The sequence below is a fragment of the Tenebrio molitor genome, chromosome 1 (assembly GCF_963966145.1).
Source record: "Tenebrio molitor chromosome 1, icTenMoli1.1, whole genome shotgun sequence".
Taxonomy (NCBI): Eukaryota; Metazoa; Arthropoda; class Insecta; order Coleoptera; family Tenebrionidae; genus Tenebrio; species Tenebrio molitor.
The window spans coordinates 29,040,471-29,059,072 of record NC_091046.1 but is presented as its reverse complement, the minus strand read 5'-3'; the positions used below and the strand labels follow the sequence as shown (position 1 = coordinate 29,059,072).

The 18,602-nt window shown below is 33.7% G+C and overlaps 1 protein-coding gene across 5 annotated transcripts in view; it reads left to right on the top strand.

The window, feature by feature from the left end:
- Positions 1 to 18,602, top strand: part of LOC138122522 (probable E3 ubiquitin-protein ligase RNF144A) — an 87,824-nt gene that overhangs the window by 55,521 nt on the left and 13,701 nt on the right. The window lies entirely within an intron of this gene.

Genomic DNA, 18,602 nt, shown 5'->3' with positions numbered 1-18,602 from the left:
TTAACGAAACTGTAATTACAGTGCTTCAACAATACCAGTTGTCATGGTGTCTTATGTCTTATCGAGCCTTACCGGATTTCGTGAATGACCCCCTGATAAAACTTCATTTTTTACTTTCTAATTGACATAACAGTTTTTTTTTTTGACTAGGAAGATTTTCTTGAAATTGCTAAATCAGCAATGCAATAAGTTTGTATTAAAATAACATCAGATGTGTATTCTTCCGTTACCTGTAAAACTTGAATGACCTAGGTCGAACCAGTACAATCGATTGTCTTCTGACAATATTAGTTTTACCTAGGCCAAACATACGGCCGACGATCTCCTAAAACACAGTGTGGAACAAAATGATTGTCAACTAATTAACTTTGGAATTTTTGCACATTTAAATTTTCCTGCACCGCTCTACTGTTTCTGAAGTGCCTAGCTATGTAGTTCTGTCAATAAATGTCATCAGTCAAATTGACAGTTGTTACAATTTACTAAATTAAATTAACAAACGATTAAAATGTTACGTTGCAAGAAAACACTTTCATTATTGAGGCGTATTTCCGATCTGGATGGGTAGTAAATGGGGAATGGAATGGCAATATTCAATGCCTCAATGTAAAGCTTAGGTTTCCAAACAAAATTTTTGAAGAAACTCCATTGCACCACCACGTTCGCTAAATTGGCGAGAGATTTCCCCAGCAAGACGGAGCAACAGTTCATACTAGTCGAGAAAATTTGGGATTTCTTGAAAAGTTGGTCGATATATTGCAGCACATTTTTAATAATATGAAACGTCGTGTAGTATGCAGCAGAATGGTGGCCACTTTCAACACTTGCTGTGACTCGCTTTTATTGGCTTCGTTTTCAATTTCAATATCAGCTTTGGACTTGATCATCCCTTCGCAGTAAATCACATTCGAATTTTGATGTGTATTTTGAGGTTAGGGTACTGCCTTCTTTTTTTTGTAGATCGGCACTTCGGAATTTACAAGGGTAATGCAGTGGTAAGTATAGTTGACTCAAGGTGCAAAAAACCACTTGTCATTTGCAGCACCATTTTTTTCATATTTTTGAACCAAATAAAGGCACAGGACCAGAAAATCATAGTTTGGGTTGAATATTTTCCATATAAGTACAGTTTTAAAGTAATTTCAAATGACTAATTTCATAAAAGTGCTGTTACTATTGGGGACAAAATACTTTGGTCATCATTTTGCTGTCAGTTCAAAACAAATTAATGTAAACCAAGCATTAACGTCAAGTCAATAGTGATGACAATTTCAAATTATTGACTTTTCTCTTGTCAAAAATATGGCACCTTCCACCATTCAAAAATTTAGAATCATCTCCCTTGTTTCTGGGGGATTGTCCTTGGGCCAAATTACCTTGTGGAAACCTTTTCAATTTTTCCTCCTAGGAATATCTCCTTCAGTTGGCCTTTTTTCGGTATTTAACATTTTGCAATGATGAGTTTGACAGTGACAGTGGTTGACAGTAGTAAAAAATAAGGTTAACCGTCCTAATGCGTGCTTTACAACTTTATGTCAGTCAACTGACTTTGACGACCAAAGTAATTTGTCCCCAATAGTACAAATGCAGTGTTTTTTTGTAACTTAAGTCAACTTTAGATGAAAATCATTTTGTTTCACACTGTAGCTTAATTAGGTACCGTAAATTGGACTAATTTTGGCTACATGAATCCTTTTGAATTTTGAATTTATTTTAACTGTAAACGAAAAGGTAATAACTTAATGAACCAGTTTCTCAAGTAAACTATTGGGTGATTCCAAATGATTGTGGCCAAGTATTGCAACTATGTACGAAAATGTATGTGGCAACTGTGTGGATGAGGTAGAGTTGTCATTTATATGACATTTCATAAGCGTGCATTTGATTTTTTTGATATCATTACACATTGATTTGACAGTTTTCAAAATTGCGCGACTATGAATTGTCAAAGAAATATCAACTCTACCCTACCCACACAGTTGCCACATACATTTTCGTACATAGTTGCCATACTTGGCCACAATCATTTTGAATCACCCAATATATTGTAAAGTACTACAAAAAATACATACTGGATTCCGAAAAAAATTAGAACACCAGTATATGAATTTTCACAAATTCAAAAGTATGTACAGCTCGGACATTCTTAGTTGGCAAATTCCGGCGCATATCGAATGGAGCTTCGTGTCCAATCGTCATAGCTGGATACAGAAACGCAAGAGCCAGTGGCGTAACATTTAAGACTTTAGTCACATAGAAAGATCTCTATATGTTCTGGTATGCAACAATGGCTTGATTTTTTAATTTCATCAATTCGTTCTGGAGTTCTGCATGAATTCTGTCATCCTCGTGTTTAAAGTAATTTTCATATACAGATGTCAAAAAAAAAACAGCCCACGCTATAACTTTGCTATTGATGGCCCAAATGCAAAAAATTAAACAGGAAACGAAATGTCTCTAAAAACACTACAAACCTGAGTGAGCATATAATTTTTATACCATCCACTCTTTTATTTTTCAAAAATAATCTCTATTTTTTTATTGATTCTGTTAGAGTTTTTTTTTTCTGATTGTAATGGCATAAAAAAACTATACCCTTTGACAACAAAATTTCCGAGAAAAAAAGGAAAATATGTTGCATTAAAATTAGATTTATCCTTGTTTCAGAAACGAAAATTTGTTGGTAGTGTGCTGGACTTCACTTAAATGTCAATTTTACGCACGTTTCATGTAGCAAATTTTATTTATTTAATTATAATTCATAAAAATCATTGAATAATGGAGGTCGGTTGACTTGATTTTTTTATTAATATGACAATAAATCTAATTTTGATGCAACATATTTTCCTTTTTTTCTCGGAAATTTTATTCTCAATGGGTATAGTTTTTTTTATGCCATTACAATCAGAAAATAAAAATTCAAACAGAAATAATAAAAAAATTATAGGTTACCATTTGAAAGTTGCCCATTGCCATAAATGTATAGATGGTAAAAAAATGAGATGCTCACTCAGGTTTGTAGTGTTTTTAGTCATTTCGTTTCCTGTATAACTGTTTTCATTTGGATCATCATTAGTAGAGTTATAAGTTTTTTTTTTAAGACAGCCTGTATAATATCGTAAGTGGTGAAGTTTTGTCGGAAAAATTTTCAGATTGTACGAGAGTTTGTTGCATAACAATTTATCGAGTGACATTGTTAAAAAAAAAACACGAGTCGCAGACGAGTGGTTTTTGCTCAATGTCACGAGATAAATTGGCAACAAACTCGAGTAAGTCAATCCTAAAATTTTGCGGAGGACAATTTCATGAATAAAAGTATTTTCAAATTAAATGAAATAACTGTCAAAATATTTAAAATGGCAGAAGTTTTTTAGACCGTTGCCATAGATGTAAAATTTTATCAACAATAATACAAAGTGGATTTTTTCCAACAAAATTTGTCATTTAAGACATGAGTAGCTTTTGCAACGAAAATTACACGAATCGACGAAGGAGACGAGTGTAATTTTCCAAAAGCAAAGGCTACGAATGTCTTAAATGACAAATTTTGCAGAAAAAATTAGACCACGAATTGTATTCGACTGTCAAGTCGAGAAAATTTTTATCGAGTTGACGCATGTACCATCGGTGGACATTAAAAGCTGGGACATTCAAAAACTTTTCATTGTGTATCAAACTTTCGCTTTGTTACAAATTGTCAGCTTAACTATTGTCACATTGACATCACTCTTTGGAATCACTTCGAGTTTCAATGTTTTTTTGTTACCTACCTGTTTTGACCACCAAAAAACCGATTCTGTGAATAATTACCAACTATTCAATTGGGAAAACAAACAATATCATTCAATATGAAGCAAACTGAACTTTAACTTGATGGTTTTGACAAATAAACGTCATTCACCCCGTCATAATTTTTATAACCTTTTCGTAAAAAATCAAATTTAACCGACACAAATTTTGTAATTTTTGACTTTATACAACTGTCATCTTGTCCCAGCTTTTAATCTCCACCGATGGTACGCAACCATTTGTACCAGCAAATTATACAGGCTTATTCTAAATGGTTGTAGTCGAAGTAGGCCATGCCCATGTTATTACATTTTTGCCGCTTTCATGTAAACTGGCACTACTGTCAGTTTTGTTGCTGTCACTGTCATTTTTTATGTGAAAAGTGCGGTGATGAGATTTTTATTTATTTTTGTTAAATTAACGATTGAATCCAGAAATATTGAGTTGTTTTGCACCCAATTTAACTCGCGTGTGTGAACGGTATGTACTCACTTATTCACATCATTTTGATACTTTTTTATGTGGAGCGGCAACCATAAATTTTACATTCAGTTTTCACGCCTACTTCGACTACAACCATTTAGAATAACCCTGTAGTAAAGAATACTGTTGAATGTAATACTAATCATATACCGTGTGAACAACAATTACTGATTGAGTTGGCAATAAATTCTGGTGACTTTTATGTCATGTTCCAACGAGAAAACCATTTTATTATTAAAAGAATACGTTTAAATATGAAATGTATACCAGCTGTCAATAGTGTCAATAAAACAAACCGAAATAGGTACAATTCACAGTCTTGAAAATTTCATGTAAATTTTTTTATTGCCAACTGAAACAGTTATTGTTGCTCACCCTATATTTAGGGCCTTGTTTGTTACACATGTCTATCGATTTAATATTAATTTAATATAAATTTGACATTTCATTTTGACCTAATAAATTTGACGTTTTATCGTGACATAATTTTTTTCGCGGAAAAACTCTACCCGTTGTTTTTTCACTACGAAAAAACACTGCTCGGTGTTTTTTCACTATAAATCAATTTGATTGGTCCAAATTTGAAAAATGCTGCAATTTGATTGGTTAAAAATTTTCGAGTTGGATTGTCACTATAATTCAATTTGATTGGTCCAAATTTGAAAAATGCTGCAATTTGATTGGTTAAAAATTTTCGAGTTGGATTGTCACTTGAAAACTGGCTTGATTTCGATTTTATTTCGTAAATATCCTCGCTCATTGGCTCTAAATATGAGGTGAAGGCGATAAAATTTTGGTTTAATTAATTTTACCGACTGAATTTTTTTACTCATTATTGAATGACGAGATGCTACTGGCCGAAATGTACTATGGCGGACAATAAATTTAGGCCGGCCTGTCATTGAGTTGACATCAAAATGTGAAGCTGGCATTATGTTCAACTAACCCCATTTTTGATTTTTGTCATTCTTGTCATCGTGACAACGATAATCAAAATTAAAATTGGGAAAAGAAGCGTGCACCAGAGAGAAGTGCTACTACAAATCAGTTATGCTAGTGCGTCATGATCTGTAAGTTACGAAAAAGGCGAAGGAAACGCCAAACAGCTTGAAAACCTTCAGTTTGACAAACTGACACATCAGTCATAATGACAATAAATGGTCGCTTGCATTGAGTTTTTTGAAATGTCAGAAATTTGCCGGCCTAAATTTATTGTCCGCCATAGTAAATTAATGAAATAGTCAAACAAAAATACCATTCGGGAATATTTAGCGCACTAATATTCTGACACGTTGTGTCAGCTTTTCAGGGTTGTCCAATTAAATTTTTAAAATATTACGGAAAATAGACCAATAACTCAAAACATGGCCAACTGTATCAAAACGCTAAGCGCTTATTATGGCCGTCCCACTCGATGATTTCTCCGTAAGAAAAATTGTTCTTGACATTTAAAAAAATAGTACCTACAGTAGAGACTTCAAGTGACGATTATTTGAACTAAAGGTCAAGGACAACGAATGGCAAACGTTTTTTTTCTGTTATTGGTTATGTGATATGTCCATGTCAAAATTTATAATCCTTACAGGTCTATTTTGTAACTCTCAACGATCATCGTTACTAAAGGATTCCTCTTTATTCTATTAATCGGAAAATAGTGATCAAATGGTATTTTGTATGTTTTGCTTCTCGCTAAATAACGTAAATTGACGTCTACTGTCATCGTTAAATAGTTTATGCATTTTTACTATCCACTATATTTGATTCGTGTTGATTTGTATTATTAAAGCTTGACGACTCTAGCCAGTTTTTCTAGCGATGAACAGAGACATATTGATACAAGTAGTGGCAGAATTGGAAAGAAGGTATGTTCTTATAAACCATTATTAACTGTTCGGTACAATGTTCATTTTGTACACAGAAATCGTGATCAACTGTTAAATCGATATTTAAGAGATGTAAATGATCCGTTCTTTACAACTCAAGAAACTTTTAGAAAACACTACCGACTTAGTAGGGAGGTTGGACAAAATTTGTTTTTAGAAAATTTACCTTACATAGATAACGGCAGAAGAGTCACTAAAATTCCTGCTGTGATAAAATTTGTAGTAGCCCTGAGTTTTATGGCTCACGGCAGCTACCAAAAGCCTGTAGGAAGCAATAAGCAATGTGCTATGTCTCAGTCTGCAGTCAGCAAATGTCTTCATGAAATTGTACAAATTATGGTAAAACACTTGCCCCAGACTTATATAAAATTTCCTATTAATCAGAATGATGTGACTAGAACGAAGGGTACTTTCTATGAGAAATTTAATTTCCCTGGAGTTCTGGGTTGCATTGATGGGACTCATATTTTAATATATCCACCACCTGCCAATAATCCTGCGTATCCTCCACGCCTATTTATGAATAGACATAGCACCTACTCAATAAACTGCCAAGTTATATGTGATGCAGATTTAAAAATTCTTGCAATAAACGCACGTTACCCAGGATCTGTGCATGATTCGGCCGTGTAGATGATGAGTAATGTAAAGAGACATTTACTAAGAAATTACAGAAATGGCGAAAGGAATTCTTGGCTGTTAGGCGTCTCAGGCTATCCTCTGGAACCATTTCTACTAACACCAATAATTGGAGCAGACCCTGGGACTCCTGCAGGACGTTATACTCGGGCACATATTTCGACTAGAAATTCAGTTGAAAGATGTATAGGGGTCCTAAAGTCCTATTTTCGTTGCCTACTAAAAGATAGAGTGCTGCATTATGACCCAATCTTTGCTGCAAAAATTATACAGGCTGATTCACGTAGTCCGTTCATTAGAAACTTTTTGATTTCCCAAAATCATATTAATATGAAAATTGGTAGTTGACTATAACCGACTACTCCAAGTTCAAATGAAATATTTTCAAAATGGCGGCACTTCCGGAAATACCGGAAATCGATGCCATCTTTGTTTTTTTAAATAGAAAGGCCCCATTTTGACTTCACATTTCGATTCTACGTTAACTTTTGAGTTTAGTACGTCTTTTTGTTAATACTTATCTGTCATCGTTTTTGACCTATGTCATCTTTTTTGCAAAAAAGTGAGGTTGCAGGGCTTCATTAAAAAAATTATAATTCTTGAACCATCAGAAATAAATAATTTATTTTTACTTTACTGACTTGCCAAAGATTTGGCCGCTTTTCTGCGCTATCAACGACATTTTTTTAATGTTTCATATGCCTACTGCAATTTTTTAAAATTGATAATCAAAAAATGTCGAAAACTTCATTTTTTTAAATGGAAACTACCATTTCTGATACTAGATATACAACAACATTATGTATGCCTTTTAGGCGTAATTTCAATTTTTTGAATAAAATATTATTTTTTATAATCAATTGTTTTATTTGAATTTTTATTCAAAAATAGCATTGCAATAAATATTAGATAACAACAAAACAATAAAAAATAAGCAAATTAACAAAAAAATATTTTAATGTAAATGAATTCATTGAAAATATTTTTTTGTTAATTTGCTTATTTTTTATTATTTCGTTGTTTTTTACTGTTTATTGCATGTGATTTTTGAAGAAAAATTCAAATAAAACAATTGTTTGATAAAAAAAAAACAATATTTTACTCAAAAAACGTAATTACGCCAAAACGGCTGGGAATAGGCATACATAATGTTAATAAAAGTAGGCTTAGAATTAAATTTTACATTTATATTTAGTGTCACAAATGGTGGTTGCCATTTAAAAAAATGAAGTTTTTGACATTTTTTGATTAGCAATTTTGAAAAATTTCAGTAGGCGTATGAAACATTAAAAAAATTTCACTAATGGCGGAAAAGATCGGCCAGGTCTTTAGGAATTCAACTAAAAAAAAATCTATTATTTGTTTCAGATGGTTCAAGAGTTATAAATTTGTTAATGAAGCCCTGCAACCTCGCTTTTTTGCAAAAATGATGACATAGGTCAAAAACGATGGCAGATAAGTGTTGACAAAAAGACGCTCTAAACTCAAAATTTAACGTAGAATCGAAATGTGAAGTCAAAATGAGGCCTTTCCATTTCAAAAAATAAAGATGGCGTCAATTCCGGTATTTCCGGAAGTGCCACCATTTTGAAAATATTAATTTTTGAACTTGGAGTAATCGATTATAGTCAACTACCAATTTTCATATTAATATGATTTGGGGAAATCAGAAAGTTTCTAATGAACGGGCTACGTGAATCAGCCTGTATATTCTTGTGCAGTTTTGCATAATATCTTAAGGACAAGAAACAGAAGATAACGACGTTGAAATCATTTTAGATGACAACGATGAAGATGATCCGGTTGATGATAACAACCTTTTGCGTCAAGGACAAAATTTCAGGGCCAATGTTATACAAGAATATTTCAATTATTGATTATTGTTATTTATAGGTATCTAATAATAAAATGCAACATTTAAAAAATTCAAAAGTTTACATTTATTCAGTGTTAAGGTTTATCTCAAATTAAAGGCAATTAGCTACAATTTAATGATTAATAAAATTTGAAAAAAAAAAATATTTTTTACACAACACTTTACGCTTCGCTGTTATCTCCCTCCAAATGTATTTGGAAGTCTGGATACTTTAACTTTATTTTCATAAGTTCAATCTCAACAAGCCGCTCTTGAACATTTATTAATTTTACTAAATTGTTATTTAACTCTTTCAAGTCAGTTTCCCGCTGCATGTCATTTTTTTCAATTAATTTATGCACTGTAGAAGTTAACGTGAGCTTATTCATATGAGATGAATTAGACGATCGTGGCTTGGGAACTTTTTTTGTTTCAATAATCTTAGGTTGCTTTATGGGAATTTCGTCTTCATTTTTTTTATTTGAATCGTCTTCTTCTATAAAACAGTCATTTTAAAAATGGAATAGAACAGTAATAGTGCAATAGCATTACCCAATATTCCATACTCCGGCAAGTTATCAAATCCCTCTACTGCCGCTTTTCCAGTGATGTTAAGCAATCTGATTTCCAAAGTAGTTAGAGGTCTTTCAGGGGCAGTATTTTTACCAGTTTGATGCTCTGCTAATTTCAGGACTCTTGCCTTCTTACGAATGTTATTAGCTGGACCTCCCAGACTATTTAACTTTTCGGTCATCGAATTCCAGGTGGTTTCTAATATGTTTGGATGTTCAGGATCGTTTTTATTGTTCCTAAAGTGCGTATTGTTTTGCAATTCATCAACATACAGCTGATATTGTTGCTGAGTTGTCTTACATTTACGCTTCGGTATTATTTTTAAATAACTTTACAGATTACAAAGTCGCAAACTTTTCTTGCCTCTTTCGTATTCAAAGTGACATGAATTGTCAAGAATATATAGGTACTATAAAGTTGGCCATTGTGCTACTATCCATCCTAAAATCCCAAATTTTTGCAATAACGATGGTTATCGAATTATAACGATAACGATAGGATTTAAGAAATACCAAATATACTGAAATCGTTGTAGTTTAATAGCGACCAGTGCTTAACGAGCATCACTATCGGACGGATAGTTGTTTAATGATAAGTTACAAAATAGACCCGTTAATCTATGATATGTCCATGTCAAAATTTATAAGTAAATAAATTAACTGCAAGTAGACGTATTTTCATATTTGGTGGCGGAAACAAAAGACTGAGAAATGTCACAAAAATGTATTGTCAGTGTCAAATTTCTCATAAACGCCATAAAAAGGAATGTCTAGGTAAGTTTAAATTTTCACTAAATAGATTGAAAAAATAAATTCTAAGGAAACCAATTTTTGTCAGTGGTTCAAAAAGAAAAGTTATTCTCATATAATCAAACGTATTATAAATTTTGTCTCTAGTTCGACGACAAATAACTTTCTTATTGCCCATTTGCTGCATTTCTGTCGAAATTACGAACGTCTGAAAAATTTGACACTGACAATATAAATTTGTGACATTTCTCAGTCTTTTGTTTCCGCCATCAAATATGAAAATATCTCTAGCAAAATAATAAAAATAGTAAAAGTGTAAAATAAGAAACATACATATAATAGGTAAGGTGTTCTGTCAATAGCTTTAAAAACCAAAAAAAAAAACGAACTTCAATTGCTTCAAAATGTCAGACATAACCTCAAATTGTTTTAATTCGAATTTAGTATTTTCTGAATACATTGTGTTGTTGGATAATGTGACTCGTGTCAGCATTAGAATAAGTGAGCACATCAAAAAGATTGTCACCTGTGAAAAACGTTCAACAAGAAAATGGTAAATTTCCTAGAATGGAATAAAATTTTCGTGGTTGCAGAGGATAACCCAAATGGACTTACAGTGTTTTTCTTTTGCTTTTCTCCTTTTGACAATTGTGTTTCACAATTTCTCAATTGATTTTCCCATTTATTTTGCTAGTAAGAGATGATTTGTAGAACAAATACTTTTTTGTCAAATGTAATTCATTATTTGTCAATTGACTTTCCCATTGTGACAATGAAAATCAATTAAATTAATAAGAAAAGCATTTTGAATAAAGTGAAAGTGATTTGAGAAAAGGGGAATTTCATTTGATATATCATTTAGACATTTAAAAAATTGGAAAGTCATTTGACAAATCGTGAAACACAACTGACAAAAGAAGAAAAGCAAAAGAAAAACACTGTAATATGTAAATACAAAGATTCGCTGACCCAGCTAGCAAATAAGTTACCAGGGGCCAACAAGTCATTTATCAAAAAGAAACATTAAGTTTAAAGGAAAATGCATAAGGGAGGAACTGACACAGGATGAGATCCTAAATTTGTAATAAAAGCTTTAAAAATGTATCGATACGCTTATTAGCAAAAGCAAAACGCGGTACTCTGTATAGCAATCAAAGTGCTGTAGTGTTGTGAAAACAAGTATCCTTTTTTTGAACATCCAGTGTTTAAGAAATAAAATTCAGGAACTTAAGGTTATCTATATTAGAAATCAATAAATTTGGTATTTTATGTTGGTTGAGTCTGAGGCGAATTGTTTTAAGAGTGGGTAGTTATTCAATAGCTGAATACTTTGCTAGAAAAAATCACATCCATGGAGGAGTAATACAATTTGTTGACTCCAGTTTTGAATATATACCTCTCCCTACTGTTAAAGATTTATCCGTAGAAATAGACTGTGAATTAGGACGTACATTTATTCCTTCAATCTGAAACCATTGGTGAAAGACCTTGCACAGCCAACAAAATGCTCTGCTATGTTATCCATGGCTTATCAACTAAATACACAATTCCTGCAGGGTACTTTTTCCATTCAACGGCACAATTTTTACAGATTTTGGTTTCATTGTTCTTTGGCTTGTTACTGACATTCATGCATCAAATGTAGTTTAATTTAAAAATCTTTGCAGCGAAAAAATCATATTGACCATCCATTCCTAACCTTTTTTCCCACTATTTCTATTTTAAGTTGTGATTAATGTCATTGTGACAATTTCGTTTTCAAATCAGTTCCTAATGTTAATTTAGGGGGCGCCACTGTACGTATAAACCATTCACGATTATTTCAAATTCGGACTATCTATGAAAATCTGACATTTTAGTTGGCAGTGTTGTGATTTGTCTTAATAAATCTATTTTAGGTTATAATTCAACCGAACACTGCTCCCAAGTTGTTACATTTTTTAAATAATTGAACGCATTAGGAACAATAATCGTAAAATTGTAATTGAAATGAAACATACATATTCGCAGGGCAGTTCTGGGTAAATTCTTATTAACTAAATTAATGACGGAATTAACAACAATGCGAATATTTAAAAACGAAACGTCATATGACAGGACCTGACGCCAATCTAACAAAAAAATATCGCGGCCTCCTGCGTGTTTAAAATAATCGTGAACGGCATATACGCTCCACGGCCTACTCGACGGGAACACTTTTTCAAACCAAGTGGGACGGCCATAATAAGCGCCTAGCGTTTTGATACAGTTGGCCATGCTCAAAATGATCCTATCTAAAGTCCATTCAAAAATCAAAAAACCACCACCTGTTGCTTTAGGTTGGTAAAATTTAAAAAACCCTAGATAGATATTTTTTCATACTATGTTGGTAACTATAAATTATGACATTTATTTGATTTAAAATAAAATTCAATTGCTTTGAATTCCGTCCATATTGTTTTATTAGCAGCATGTTTCATTTATTTACTTAAACATGCCTAGAAAAATAATACATTTAATAAACACTTAACCTCAAAATTACAATTCTCACCAAATTTTACACTAAACAGCGTTGCCGATAGTAATTATCGAGGAAAATGCGACGTTGGTGGTTTTTTGATTTTTGAATGGATTTTACAGAGTGTCTATAAAAGAACATATATCAAGAGTCCTGTGGAATTCGAATATATTTGATTTTTGCCGCTTTGTCGCATATTGTGGTACCAAATAGAAAAACAGAGGTTATGTAACTTCATTAATGACAGGTTCTTTGATTTTTACAATAAAAGCAATTAAATTCCTTCGTGAGGCAGCAATCCATACTCCAACCTTTATAGGATGCCATCTTTTTTCTAACAATTTTCTGACAAGTGGAGAGTGGTACATCAGTCTGAAGTGATAACTTCCTATTTTAACTAACAGGTAGAACAAACCTAAATGATGAAGACTTGGGAACTGCAAAAACAATAACTTTTTTGACAAACTCTTTGATAATAATCTGGAGCGAGGGACATTTCGCCCACGTTGCGAGAAACCTTTTGCTTGTGGAGTTTACAAAAATCCGGGGCACACAAAATTTTGGCAGGAAGCAGTACTACACTTACGCAATATGTACTATCGCGGCCATCCAAAAGTGAACGTTTTTTTTTTATAGTTTGATATTTACTTTAAATCATAGGCGTCCTAAAATGTCAAAGTTTGACACTAGCGATAAAAAATGTATTGAAACTATTTTTTTAAAATGCCACATCTCTCTCCGATGCAGACAGCTAGGGCTATTGCAAAGCTAGAAGAAAATTGGTCGTTGGCTGCTGTGGCGAGAGAATTACATTGCAGTAAGACTTGCATTTTCAACATAAAGAGGGGTTGGCAAGAAAACAGGCTTGAGAGGCCAATGCGAATAGGTGTTGGAAAGGTTTCTTTACTAAAGTTTACTTTCACTTTAATAATGTATTAATTATTTCTCAGTCTCATTTTTATTATTACAACTTTTTATTATTAAAATAGTAACGCCTGCTGCACGAACGCCAGTGAATACAGCCTGATTTAATCTAACGAAAAATACGGAAATTTTCGCAAGCTATCGTTCACTTTTGGATGGCCGCGATTGTACCTACTTTGTAAAAAATTTTGGATTAAAAAAAAGCAAAATTTTAACGGTAATTCAAACATAAGTACCTAATGTTAATTTTTCGTTCACTTAAAAATAAAATTGAAGATGAAATTATTGGTAAAATAATTCATTTAACCACATTTACATTAAGGGGTAAAATTTAATTTTAAGTGGTAGGATACGAAAACGGTAACATTTAGGAATAATATTTATAAAAATGAAGCAGAACTGTATCAAAAACGGTTGAAAATAAAATATCGAAAGTATTGCTGGCGTTTTAATTTGTTGTGAAAATTTGCGATGATAAAAAAAATCAAAGGAAAGGTAAACTCATCCAGTAGGCTGTGATTTTGCACCCTCACCAGGATAAGAGATGGCGGTAAACGCTTTGTGCCCAAAAAATGTATAGGGAGTTTGCGTTCTATATGTTCTTATTTTGTCTATGCGTGGAATTTTGGCAGTGCGACATCTGACTATTTTGGCTGAAGCGACGTTTGATTAGATGAATCTACGACATTTGAGCGCGCGACAAAAGAGAGCCGCAATATGAGCGCAGCCAAAGCCAGTCGATTAATAAAGTACCGACACAATTTGACGTTTATATAAAAGGCAACCGTAACGATTTTTTTGCTACAAGAGGCGCTGATATCGCTATTGTGACTGGCTTTGGCATGGATTTATTAGTAATATATTACTAATTATTACTAATAAATTACTAATTATTACTAATAAATCCATGGGTTTTGGTGAACAAATGTTCACCAAAGCCAGTCAAAATAGCGATATCAGCGCCTCTTGTAGCGAAAATATCGTTACGGTTGCCTTTTATGTAAACGTCAAATCGTGTCGGTACTTTATTAATCGACTGGCTTTGAGCGCAGCGACAAAAGAGCGCCGCGACAAAATAGCGTGAGACAAATAAACACTGTGACAAGACAGGATTTTGAAAAAGCAGCAGTCAATGTATTTACGGAGGAGGTTGCTTTTTCCATTTTTCGCAGGCAATTTATCGGCATGTCCAATCTGCAGGACTCCAAGCATCTTATGCTGCAAATCCTGAATTTGCACTCATGTTGCGCCACCTGCCAGCATTGGCATTTGTGCCAATACAAAATGTACAGGATTATTTGGTAATTCTTCACTTTAACTACTTCTGGAATTTTCGCGTTTTTTCTGGCTAGACAGCCTCAGGGCGTCCCCCTAGATCGTGTCCCACCATTCAAACCTTGTGCAAATGCCTTTTTTCTCTCTTGTTGTGTTTCAAGGTCGCGTCAAGGTCGCGCCAAGTCTTAGTATAACTAAAGGGTAAGGAAAATTTTCATTCAATATGGAAATTAATTATTGCCTTAAGAAAGGCAAAGGCAAAGGCAACCTGTATTTACCTTCTTTTGTGGTCACGCTCTTTTGTCGCCGCGCTCTTATGTCGTCGCGCTCTTATGTCGCCGCGCTCTTATGTCGCCGCGCTCTTATGTCGCCGCGCTCTTATGTCGCGCGCTCTTTTTGCGGCGCGCTTTTGTCGCGATACCTGATTAGATATGGATGCCTCTCTGTTTAACGTCTGTATCCTGTTGACTTTGTCAGATTAGTTTTTTCGTGTCACTGTTGGTTTCTTCAGTGGGCGTGTCTGCAGAGTCTAGATCAGCCTCGATTACATTTTCGAGAATGAGTTAATTTCTTTGAAATACTCAATTAGAGCGGTCATGCGAATTTCTAATTGATCTGTGTTAATGCAGTTGGTACTGGTTTCATTTTCAAGAATGTTCTATAACGGATGATTTTGCGTTTGACTTGGGTGGACTTGTACACGCGGGTAGTTATACGGAAGTTAACAATAATTTCGATTAGTATTTTGGAAGTTTTTTTTACCAATAAAGATGTGACAAATTTGGGAAAGATTGATCATTCACTTACGAAATTGTTGAACTTTGTGCGGGTTGGACGATGTTTAATACTGACCGTTATACTAATTGTTGAAACTCTGATTGATTAGTTGTGATGACCAATGTTCGATACTGAGGATGCGCTAATTGTTGAAATTTTGATTGATGGATGGCGGTGACTGAAGACCGATATTCCACACGGTTGATACACTTGTAATAACCCAAATTGACTAGTCTTCCGCCTAAATTTAAATACATATTTGAAAAATCGAACAAAACCCGCGAAATTGAACAAATTGGCCAAGTCGTGATCGTCATAGAAACGGTAATAACCTAAAAGACCCCTTTTATACAAAATGGCGGAGGACTTACTGGAGATGCAAATAGTGGACCTGCAGGGTAGACAAATTTCGAAATAAAAAATAAAAATGAGTCAGTGAGAGGACGTACATACTCGAATAAACACATTCTCGTTCTCATTTACAGTATCGATCGGTTTGGAACTACAGGGTTATTATAAATGATTGTAGTTCGTAGGCGTAACAACTGAATGTAAAATTTATGGTTGCCGCTCTGTTTCTAACCCTACTTTGAATTGATTGACGTTGTCATTAAGTATTGTAGGTTGTAGGGAATGAGTGTAAGTATAATAAGCAAGTAGTGAATATTTATTTAATGCAAGGTCCCAATCAAAATCTACCTTTATCAAAAGAAGAGGACATTTGAAAAAGGAAAATAGGAATATTATCCGTTCACGATTATTTCAAATTCGGACACTCTATGAAAATCTGACATTTTAGTTGGCAATATTGTGATTTGGCATAATAAATCTATTTTAGGTTCTAATTGAATTACACTGATTCAATTAGGGAATTGACAACAAGACGAATATTTAATAACGAAACGTCATATGACAGGACCTGACGCCAATCTAACAAAAAAATATCGTGCCCTCCTGCGTGTTTAAAATAATCGTGAACGGCATATATAATTTGTCAGTTCCAATAGTGTCAAATTTCTATGACAACAATAATCAAAGGCAAGATGACAATAAAGCTTGAACTACATCGAATTTTTCAAAACTCACAGATATTTGATGTCCCACTTTTTATGACCGCAATAGTACACACCGTTCACACACAGGAGTTAAATTGGGTGTAAAACAACTCAATATTTTTAGAATTGGTTGCAAAACAACCCAATATTTTTGGATTCAATTCAATATTTAAAAAAATAAATAAAACTCGCATCACCTTTTCATCTAAAAAATTACGGTGACAGCGACAAAAATTGACAGTTCACATGAAAGCGGCAAAAATTTCATAACATGGGCATGGCCTGCTTCGACTACAATCATTTATAATAACCTTGTAGGTCCCATAATAAATTAAACAATTCACCGGTGCGACTTTTTACATGAGACAAAAATAACAACACGATTTGTGAACCCTCGCCTTAAAAAACTCGGTTACAAGAAGTTCCCCTTAGTTGAGGTGGAACAAAGCTGAAATAAAAAGAATAAAGCGGCACCGTGAAACTAATGACATGAATGACATGATAATAATAACAGATACCTACTGTAAATGGGATGAGTAAAACCTCCAAAAATCATCCACAAACGATGGTACACCATAATCTTTTATAATTGTTAAATTTATACAACACGTGACCTACGAGTGAACAAACAAGACTTTAAATTTACAATAACTAACGCTACGCTCTCTCTCTCGCAGCCCTCCAGGGTAACGCGTGGTCCCCGAACGCCATGTTATTCTAGCTTTCGCCCCACTGTTCGTTATTTCTTACACTCGTGGCGTACCCATTTGACCAAGACCCTACGCGACCTAACCTAACTCCCCATGTTGGTGAGGGCCACCCTCTCCCGAGTATTCCGTCATGGAGAAGCCTCGTGATGTCGACGTAGGCAATCCCAGTCGGGCCCCCATCGGTGCGTCACCCATATCTCGTTTTTCCCATTCTCATCTACTCCCTCGTCAATAACCTACCTCACACGTTGGTTTGGATGGAACACCACGAAGCGGGGTTGTCCGTCATAGATAAAATATTGTACATAACACATGGGCTAAAGCATATTACAGGAAACTCGTGTGACTACAGATGAACTCGGGCTAACGCCCTCGTCTTCTACAATCTTCACAGTCGAATCCTGTAATATTGCTTTTATCCCACTAATTATGTAAATCACTATTATTTACTGCAAGAAGTACCTAGTTACCTACATGAAAAAGTAACTTTATTTATTATATGATATACCGGGTGTATTATGAAAAACCTTTGGTGCTATAACTTCCTTATTTTTTATCAGATTTTAACAAATGATAAGTCAAACAAAATCGTTTTAGAAACACTATAGCCCGACATGCTATGATTTTTTTTGAACATTATATTTTTTGACAGACCGCAGCTAACTTTGTTTTTTTAAATTGCACTGTATATTTTTTTATCTTAATTCTGATAATGTTTATCTTCTGAATAGACAAACATTAAAATAAAAAATCAAAAATTTGTTTTTAATAAAAAAAAATTGAATTTCCAAAAATCAAGTAACCATAACTTTACTATAGCAAATGTTTGAAATTACCTCCATTCTCTCTAAGGCACATTCGACACCTTCCACTGATGAACATTGCGGCGTTTAATAAAAATTAGGGTGGTATTTGTTCACATACTGCTTTTTATTAAATCATCTCTGTTATCGGCCGGAGTCAAATAGACATTGTCTTGACTCTTGAATGTCCATAGGTGTCTTAGGCCCGGTTGTATAAAGCTTAGTTAACATCGTGTCAGCTAACAAAGCGTCAAGTCGGAAATCCACCCATTTGATTGGCTGATTCAAATAAAATTTTAAGTATCCTCCAATCAGATCGCTTGACATTATGTTAACCTTAACAACGACTTGACATCGCTTTATGCAACCGGGCCTTAGTCACTTTGCAAAATTAGAATGCACTTTTATTACTGTTTAATGTGACTGCTTGATTTTAAAAAAAAACATCATTTTTTAATTTCTTCTTTTTGTTTCTATGCATGAGCATGGTTGTTTATATTTTCTTATTCAAAATAAAAATCTATAAAACTGAGCAAAAAAAGTTAATAGTGCCATTTGAAAAAAAAAGTTGACTATCATTTGTCAAAAAC